Source organism: Chenopodium album, chromosome 8, assembly GCF_948465745.1.
Source record: "Chenopodium album chromosome 8, dcCheAlbu1.1, whole genome shotgun sequence".
Taxonomy (NCBI): domain Eukaryota; kingdom Viridiplantae; phylum Streptophyta; class Magnoliopsida; order Caryophyllales; family Amaranthaceae; genus Chenopodium; species Chenopodium album.
Genome location: NC_137841.1, coordinates 25,298,431 through 25,309,022, shown reverse-complemented (window position 1 = coordinate 25,309,022; position 10,592 = coordinate 25,298,431). Strand labels below are relative to the sequence as shown.

At 34.4% G+C, this 10,592-nt stretch overlaps 1 long non-coding RNA gene across 1 annotated transcript; it reads left to right on the top strand.

Annotated features, from left to right (window-relative positions):
* The first annotated feature begins 5,715 nt into the window (after window positions 1–5,715).
* Window positions 5,716–7,083, top strand: LOC145555953 (uncharacterized). Its single transcript, XR_014091636.1, has 3 exons — window positions 5,716–5,956; window positions 6,471–6,525; window positions 6,710–7,083. It is a non-coding gene; the product is annotated as an uncharacterized LOC145555953 (long non-coding RNA).
* The last annotated feature ends 3,509 nt before the right edge of the window (window positions 7,084–10,592 follow it).

The window sequence follows — 10,592 nt, the reverse complement described above, 5'->3', positions numbered from 1 at the left end:
GTATTCAGAGTAAAACGTGCGGAAATAAAGTTATTTGCTCGGATTCCAAGCTCGAGTAAGGTTCTGTCTGTTTCCTGAGAACGACAGCTCTGTAATAAATGTGGATGTGACGTGTTGTCTCGTGTTCCGTATTCTCTCCTCAAATGAGGGAATTGTCCCTATTTATAGGGTCTTTTGGGAAAGTGTGCCCTCCCTAGGGTCTGGTGACCTAGGGATTAGGGCACGCCGCAAAACGGCGCCTCAAGGTTTGGGCCCTTGAAGGCCGCCATTTCAGAGGTGATATATGAGTGACACGTGTCACTGATCCTAAAAGGCCATTTGGGCGTCTCTTAGGGTGACACGTGTCGCCCTCCTAATGGTCCATTTTGGATCATCAAACATCCCAATTCAAGGGGATATCTACCTACCACGTGTCACCATCTTGAAGGTCTGAGGTGGCGCTTCTTCCAACGACACGTGGTAGGCTCCGATTGGGCCACTTGGCCGGGTATAAAAATACCCAAATCATTTTCCTTGATACATGTTTTTTTCACAATATATATACATCATCGTCTTCAACTTTTTCATTTCATTATCCTGTGTAATAGGAGATTAATTTTTTTTTTAAAAAAATGTTAGTGACAATTAAAACACATATACCATAAACAAAATAAGATAATTAAATAAACATTTACAAATACAAATTTGAACGCATTCCTAGAAAATGAGCATAGTTCAATATGAGAATGAACAAGTATTTTAATCTAAATGAACATTTTTTCACCATAAAAATGAACAGCGTACTAAAAGTCAAATAAAAACCTTGTGTAAAAAAAACAAAAAAAAAAACAAAAACCTTTCATTACAAGAATGAACAAACATTAAAATTTAAACAAATATCTTTTAATACGAGAATGAACAAGAATTAAACTAAATGAATATGTTTAGGGGTCGTTTGGTTCGCACGGGGGAATCGGAATGGAATGAACAAAGGGAAAGACGAGGAATGGAATGAAAATCCCCCAATTTTGGGTGTTGTTTGTATTGAATAACAAAGGAATGGAGTGAATGAAAGGTCACCCGTCCAACCACCTTCACACCACCACATCACCACCTTCACACCTACCAACACCACCGGAAAACCAGCCCAGAATACCGCCGCCCCTCCCCCGACCACCGCCAACCCTCCCCCGAGCCTCGCCGCCCTCCCCTCCCCCCGAAAAAACCACCCCTAGCCCCGATCTCCCTTGACCGCCCAACACCACCTCACTCCTTCACACAATAAAAGCTTACACATCAATCCAATTCAATAGCCTAACAATTTCTTGGATTAAATCAATAAATTCACCAATTATACATTTTAATTCCAAGTTTGATTTTCCAACTTTTCGTGATACTACGTTAATTGGTCAATCAATTAAATTGATTAGTTTCCCGAATAATTAAACTAAAAATGCCTCTGAATTCAAACAATAATGGCAGAAATTAAACTAATAAATTGGTGTAGATGAATTTAGATATTGAGGGTTACCAGTGGGATTGGAGTGAAGGAATTCTTGCAATTTGTCAACGGAGGGGCTGAATTGAACAGGTTCGCTGGAATTTTTTCGGGGGAGGGGAGGGCGGCGAGGCTCGGGGGAGGGTCGGCGGTGGTTAGGGCTGATTTTCCGGTGGTGTTGGTAGGTGTTAAGGTGGTGATGTGGTGGTGTGAGGGTGGGTAGGGAAAGGGAATGGAAAAGTCTAGGGAGGGGTGGGGAATGAAGTTGGAAGGATTTGGGGTAATGGAGAGGGGGAAGGGAATGATTAAAAGTGCTTAACAAACAACAACAAAGGGAATCGGGGCAGTTGATTCACATTCCCTTTCCTGAATACCCCCAACTAAACGGCCCCTTAGATAGATTGCAAATGAACATCTTTTTATATAAGAATGAACATGCATTAAGTTTTTCAATGAAATATCTTTCAATATGAGAATGAATTATTAAATATCTTTCAATATGAGAATGAATTAGATTTAAATAAACATATATTTGTAATTTTGTATTAATATTAGACCATAAATGAACATGAATTCTATTTGAAATGAACATATGCGATAGATTTATTATATTAACCAAAAGTCACCATTTAATTACATATATAAGTGATATTTATTAATATTTTATTTTTAATTCCATTAATCAAATTACCGATTCGTCTTTAATTTTAGTTATTATAATTTGAATATTCCCCTTCTATAAGTGAACATGAACCCATTTAAAATGAACATATACTATAGCTTAATTTTACTATTAACATTCACCAACTAAATTAAAATTAACAAAATAAGCAATATTAATTAATAATTGACGTTAATTCCATAAATTAAATTGCTATATAGATCTATTTTTAGTAATTTAAATTTTGAATATTATTCTTTCTACAAATGAACAGTACAATGAACACATGTGATAGATTATATTTCATATTCAAAATTCATTGAATAGCAAATAAATTTAAAGGAACAAGTAATATTAATAATTCTACAAATGAACATGAATTCCATCTAAAATGAAAATTTGCGATAGATTAAATTTACACAAAATTCAAATGGGCAACTTTTAATATGTGATTGACCTTCTTATTTTCCTTTCCAAAAAAAAAAATGAATAACTAGCAATATGTGATTGACCATGTATTCAAATAAGAATGAACATGTATCAAAATTAAATTAATATCTTCTAAAAATATTATTTCAAGATATTGAAGTTCCCTATAATTAAAGATAATAATTGAAGTCCGAAGTATATAAAATTAAACCTTAAAAAAATAATGAGGATAATCTATTCTATTTAAATAATCGTATGTATTAATATTATGAATGAAAATCTGTAAAAAAAAAAAATAAGAATGAATACTTTATCAAAAAGAAAATTAATAATAATCCTACGAAATAACTCAATCAGTACAATCTAGAAAATTATACTCCACAATTGTACATAATTTTCAACTTATTTTGTCCAACAATCTTATAATCTAAAACACAACATAATTTAATTAATTTTACAAAAACAAACTAGAGAATTCCAAAATCTAACATAATTCAACCATAATTATATCTTTTGTTACCATTATTTTTAGATCTAGAGAAATAATAATAAAATAAAATAAAAACATTAGAGTTTATGAAATATTAATATAATTCAACCAACATTCGAAGAATTCCTTCTATGCTTTGACAATCAAATTGGGAAAAAAAATTAGGGGAATAGAAAGGGAAGAGAAAGTAGTACCTCGTCAATGAAATTTTGATGATGAAGTTCAGAGTAAGTGGTAACATGAATAGATTATGATGAAACTTGTATGAGGAAAAATATTGAAGGGTTTTAGAGAGAGATTATGAAGACGAATAGACGATGTAGGTTTTTAGCAAGAGAAAATGAAAAGGATGAAGGTTTTTGGAGAGAGAAAATGGAGGATAAAAATTTTTAAATAGATCAGAGAAATGGTAGGGTGTTGAATTTTTTTGGGAAGTTACAATGGTGATGTATATTGTTTTTTTCTTTTCTTTCAACAATTACTTTATTTGGTAGGTGGGTGGATAGGGGATTAGGGGTGAAGGTATATATACACTGGGCGTAGGCACATATAATCTTACAATCGTCCATTTATGGAACTTTGTTGGGGTAGGCCTGACTTTATAATGATCTTAAATTAAAAATAAACCTCTTTAATTTGTATAGTATCAATTTCCCTATCACCCTTCTGATTTCTCAAATATCATTTTTCGCACACCAAATCTTGTATCAGTTATAGAAAGATTTCTTTGAAAGTTTTTTATTTTTATTTAAAAAAAAAAGGAGAGGTAATAAAGGGCAATATCAAGACTCAAACTACTCCCACTAGTAGAAAAAAAAATGCTATTTGTAACTGGCGAAATTGACTTGTTGTAATCATCATTGTTGGTTGCTATTGCCACCATTACAACTAGTGAAAATTATTCGCAACTGGATAATATTGGTTACTAATAATATATTATTCGTAACTCACTTTAACTAATGCCAGTTATTAATAGTCTTATTTTCAAGTTAGAAATCGTACTATTCGTAACTGTCATTAAGTTATGCCGGTTATAATTAGGGTATTATTTGTAACTGGCATTGCCTACGTCAGGTACGAATAGTGTTTTTTTTTTATATATAAAAAATCTATTAGTGACTAGCATTAGATTACGCCAATTACTAATAAATATTTGATTCGAATACAAACTTGGTAGTATATCCTAACGAACGACCCATCATCAAATGGGTTACAAACTGTTACAATTCAACCAACAAAATATGTACTCCAAATAATTCCACATAACGTAAACGCACCCACAACATACATTATAATCAAACACTCCAAATAATTCAACACACCTTTAATTCATTCACAGCAATACAACAAAATAAACTATACTTTCCACAAAACAATTAAAACTTGAATAAAAAAACCATTGATTTATAGTTTAGGAATGTGATAACAATAACCAATAGGATAAATAAAAGTAGATATATAGAATTGTGCTATATTGTTTTAAAGATCATGTAAGAACCTTTGTGAATAATGAGAACCGGGAACCAATCTCAATCGTTGATTTTGTCTGATCTAACGGACGAAATTTCGTTTGCTTCATTAATGGCAATTTGGTAATTTCGCCTTTTGAATGTCTTGTGATCTGTTTTGCATTTTTCTTTTCTCTTCTTTCTCTACTCTTTATCTCTCTTCTCTATGTTTCTCCCTCATCTCGATCTTCTGTGATTTTACTTAGCTCCTGTGATTTCAAACCTTGTTCTCATTTTTCGCCGAATTTATTCTTGGATTTTTGCTGCTGGTTATCTATTAAGAGGTAAATTAACTCTAAGATTTTGATTATTGTTTTGTCAATGACTTATTGCGATTTTTTAATCAAGATTTTGCGAATTCAATTGCATAAATAAGTTTCCAGTATTTGTGATTTCGATTGATGTATTAGAGATTTCATTTGCTGAACTTACTGTTTTTTCAATTATTTGAGTGAAAATTTTAATTCAATTTTTTTAATTAGGGTCTTTTCAATTTTGCTTAAATTATGCAGATTTATTGCCATTTTTGTTGTCTTTCCTCACAATTTGTTGTACTTTCTGTTCTATTATTTTTTTTGTTATAATAATCAGTTTGATTTTGTATGATTTGATTTTTAAACTAGTTTAAGTAAATTATTTTTTTTTGTTTATTTTTCGTTTAATTTCTCTAAACTAATGTATTGTTTAATTTTTCTAAATTAATTTATTGTTGTTTATTTGAAGGTCTATGCCAATTAATGGTTTGTTTCTTTCTCTTCCAAAGTCGGCCTTCAGTTTTAGGTCAATCTTCAATTTTCTGGGTCATATAAACAACTATAAATGTTCCAAACTCCTTGTACTTTATACATATTTTTTTATTTGCTTTTAAGGTTTTATCATCAAATTTTGTGAATTTTATTTTATTCATTTTTGAGTGAATTTTGAGTGTGCGATATACTCTGGGTTATATAGCTGATGCTTGAGTTCTTAAAGTAGCTTGGTTAATTGAGCAACTAAGCTTTACAGTGCCTTGCTTTGTGTGACTCATCTCTTTGTTAGAATTGGTAACATATAGCACTTCTTTGTTGTTTTGGTTTTATGTCGTTGTAGTCTCTTGTGATTATTTGGTGCATAATGGGGTACCTCTTTGATGTGCTGTGTGAAGCTTATATCACACTCACAAACTCCTTACCATGCCCACAAGCTTGAACCTCACAATACGGTCTATTGTAATGTTAGTTATATACTTTTAGTGTGATACTATGTATTTGTTTTGTGAAGGTTGCTGCCCTACCGCTGCTCCCATGCCAGCCAAGGTTGCTGCTACTCCCCTGCCAGCCAAGGTTGCCGCTGCTCCCCTGCTAGCTAAGGTTAATGCTGCTCCCCTGCCATCCAAGGTTTCTGCTTGTCAGGTATCTTCTCTACATCGATGTAGTATATCAGGCATATTGGATGTATAGAGTATAGAAAAAGGGACTACAGGGATCTGAACCTTAAATGTATAGAACCAATCTACATGTTCTACTAAAACAACACCATGAATTCTTTTGTCTTCCCCTAATGCCTAAGAAACCATCTTCAAACTCATGATTCAGATTTTTAGACTCCCATAGCCGATAGAGGTAGATGCCTTTGAAAAGGGTTCAACAGAATTGGGAGCGTGAAAAAATGTGCAATTATTAATGATATGGATTGTCCTGTTGACAAGTCATTAATGGTAGTGATTTAGGCATGTTTCCTGCAGTTTGCATTTTTTTTGTTATCCATTGGTCTCGCACTAAAAGAAAGATTATGAGTAGGAAAACCTTCATAATTCTATTGTAGTTATATATGCTTGATAGACTGCAAATTTGTATGCTCTTGTTGTCATACTTTATTCTTATTATATAATTTAATTTACTATATTTTATTGGCGGTGATGTTTAGCTATATGGAGAACATTCAACTCCCTATAATGGAAGGGCTAGATACGTTCCTTGCTGTGAGTATTATCTCTTGGAATTTTAACTGATTTAACTCTATTACAAGTATAATTCTAAAGAATAATATGTCAAAGTTATGCTAAAAGAATATATTGACTAGTTTGTCTAAATGCTCCTTTTTGGTCATATATTGACTAGTTTGTCTAAATGCTCCTTTTTTGGTTATAAACCTAGCTGATCTAGCAGGAAACAAAGGCCTTTGTGGTGGGATCCTACCACCTTGCTCTGCATCCCACCCATTAAAGAAGAGAATCAAAATCTCCAAACCAAACGTGTCCTTACATGATGGGCAATAAGGGTTTCGGCTGTTTTAGCAGTTCGGTTTTAACAATCTTAGGAGGCAACATAATGTACAAAAGGTGGTAAGCGAATGGTACATGTTTTGAGAGATATGATGATTCAGGCAATGGGGCATGGCCTTAGAGACTAATGGACTTCTAAAGACTCGGGTGTACTACCAATATTTCATCATTTATGTTTAATCCAATGTTTATATGGACACTGGTAGTGATATGGTTTGTTTTCCCTGCTCTCCCTTTGAATGAATTCTTTGTGAAGGCAAGTACCCCGGTTCCCTCTCCCCTCTCAACGTCTCTAATTCCTTTCTTCTCTCTTGCAAGTCACATGCCTGCTCTTCCGCTCCTCTTATTTGTCTTCCTCTGATTTCAGAAGTATAGAAGGTGAATTTCTTTTCTATTTACTTTAAGAAATATTTTATTTACTTTAAATTATTTTGAATATACTTTTATTACTAGAAATTCAAACTCACTTATCCAATGATTAAATATATGAACATGTAGATTAACTCACTTATCCAATCAAGCTCACTTTTGAGTAAATATTGCCTACTTTTAAGTTAATATTATTTACTTTTGAGTTAATAATTAATATAGTTAATATTAGTAATATACTTTGTCGATATTTGATTTACTTTTAGTGTTTTTTTATTTACTTTTAAGCTATTATGATTTACTTTTGAGTACTTTTGTTCAACTTTGAATGTTGAATATACACTAGCCTACTAGCTCAACAGGTAGAGCATTGTGCAAATGCACAAAAGATGTGGGTTTGAATCCCACGTAGGTTTGTTTATTAGATAAAACTATTATTTTATTCACTCTATTTTTGAAATTTTCGTATTTACTTTTTGAATATTTCGATTTACTTTAAAGTCTTTTTTATTTACTTTAAATTCGATTTTATTTACTAAACTTATCTAGAACTAACAGTCATAAAAACTCTAACACAAACCCAAGGCTAGATGAATCAAGACAAAAGAGGAGTAGGAGAATATAGGTTTACTTTAAAGGTTTTTTTTTTTATTTACTTTAAATTCAATATTATTTACTTTTAGGACAACTAAGTTTTTGATTGCATACAACCTTGTTAATTACAAACAACTTATCTAAAACTAACAGTCAGAAAAACTCAAACATTTTGAATAACTTTAGAGTGTTTGTAATTACTTTTTAAGATAACCTATGTAGGAATCGAACCTACACCTCTATGCATCTGCATAGTGCTCTACCACTTGAGCTAATAGGTTTACTTTAAAGTCTTTTTTTATTCACTTAAGAGTCGTTTTTATTTACTTTTTATTCCTGCTTCTCTAACAAACTTAACTCTCATCTCAACAACTTAATTCTAATAAATCAGCTAACAATCAACTAAAATGCTAATCATCTCTCAATACAATGCTGCAATATGCTAATGAGGACAAGTTTTAAATTTTATACTGCTAATGTGTTATATATTTATTAATTCTTCTGCATATTTGCAGGAAGGGATCACAAATTTGCTAATAGTCTTACCTTGCTTGCATTTAGAATTGCTTCCGCAGAGCTTTCATCTTTTGGTTGATATAATATCTTCTTCGCTATGATATTATTTATTCAACGCTTGATTGCTTTGCTTAGGATTTTTTTTTTGAGAAAAACGTGGGGGATAAAACTGATGAAGAAATCAAATTACATCAAGCTCCGCAATATCAGATATACCATGCGGGAAAGAGTCTGTATAAACTAGTTTAGTACCCCCCATCAGATCAAGCCTAGCAGCTAAGTGCGCGACGACATTTCCCCCTCTTCTTACATGACTGCAAGAGAGCACCTCAAAGACCTTCCCAAGCTCACAAATGTCTTCAATTATAAGATCAGTGGGAGTTCTACCTTGCCTTTTCCAGTAAACAGCCTGAACAACTTCAATGGCATCACATTCTAGTTCCACCTTTCTGAAGCCAAGTTGTTGAGCAAAAGTAGCACCCCATCTAACTGCAAGAGCCTCTGCCAGCTTCACCGTACCATCATCTAGCACCCTTCTAACAACGACAGCTAGCAGCCTCCCACCATCATCTCTAATGCACACACCTAACCTCACATCAATGCCATTAAAAACAGCAGCTTTGCTTTGTTGGGGTTTGGTGAGTCCGACTCACCGCGGAAACAAACCCAAAACCAAGAACACACTCGCAATAAATAAAACCATAATCATAAATAAATTAATCACAAGATTAAGATAAGATAATTACCTTTGGAGCGCGCTTCGCCCAAACGGAAGGGGCTCTTACTTTGAAAGCAAGCCTCGAAAATACGACGACCTCCAACGATAGTCCACCCACAACCCGACCACCGAAAATGGTCCAATGCCTTGGAGTTAGCAAGGCCCGACCAAAAACCCGAGTGATTAATGAGTTCAAAGGTTTTCACAATGGTGATGCCTTTTTCAACTCTCACTCAAGTGATTTTCCCAACACCCCAACTTGGGTATTTATAGGGAAAAGTAAGAGAGTGAAAAGCTCTCCCATCAATGTGGGAGAATTTGATTTTTCCATTTTATTTTAAAGCTAAAATAAAATTAATAATCAAACTAGTAATAAATCAACAAGTGGCAAGCTCATGTGAGAGGTTAGGTGAGGACCATTTGGAGGAGGGGGGGACCAAACTTGCTCCCCACTCCCTCTCGAAAAATCGTCCAACACACCCCATCAAGCTCCTCTCACTTTGCGCCACGTGGCACCCACACTTGGGCACCAAGGCACCCAAGGTGGGCTGCCATGTTGTGGCTGCCCAGTAGTGCTAGCATGCGCGCAATGGCCCAGCCATGCTGCTGCTAGCTGCTGCAGCTGGCGCGCATTGTGTGCTAGCTGCTGCGGCTTGTTGCGGCATGGCTGCTAGCCAATGCGTGCACAAGGCTACCCCTTAGCAACGCTAGCACGCATTAGGATGTGCCTAGTCTTGCGATGCTAGCCTTGGTGTGTCAGCACGCACCAGCCAGCCTAGGCTCGGCTTGGTGCGCATGCTAGCCACCATGCTAGGTCAAATGCCTTTAGCACTCGGTTTGCTCGGGGCATTCCGATGCTAGGGGTATTTTGGTCTTTGTTGATTTATTATTATTTTCATGTTTCGTCTTTTATTATTTTTTGACTCGACTTCCGACGTTCGGTTTCGACGCTCTAACGAATTCCCGACGTCTAAATATTAATTACTCGATTGACTTATTAATTAATTCATAATTAATTAGTTGCTATGGTTCGTTAGTTGCTTGGGTGTGACCCGAAGGGTTCAGTCAAGATTAAGCTATAACATTAATTATGCATTAATATTACTGATCGGAAGCGACCTCCACCCAGGCATTCCGATCACTTGACCTTACTGAATATATTAGCTTTCTAATAATTTTGAACCCACTAACGAAATAGTACACTTGTTCGAAGGACACCATTCCTTTCATGCTTAGGATCAAACAACTTAATTATTGGACATAGAAAATGCCCCAACTTAATCATTGGGAAGATCTAGCAACTAAATGTGCTAAAGTATTAACCACTCCCTTAACATGACTTCTTCGAAAATCATCAAATTAAGACATTGAATAAATAACACAACCAGTCAAGAGAAACAAATAGCTAAGCCCTGACATTTTCCCCTTAATTTTCTCAACGATAATGAGAGCATCATTCTCCATCCATACCAGCTATAGCCAAAACTACATGACATCTCAACCCCATAACAAAAAGCAGCAGCAACACTTGGTTCCCACATGCTAGTTCTTCTCCTTACTAGAGTGT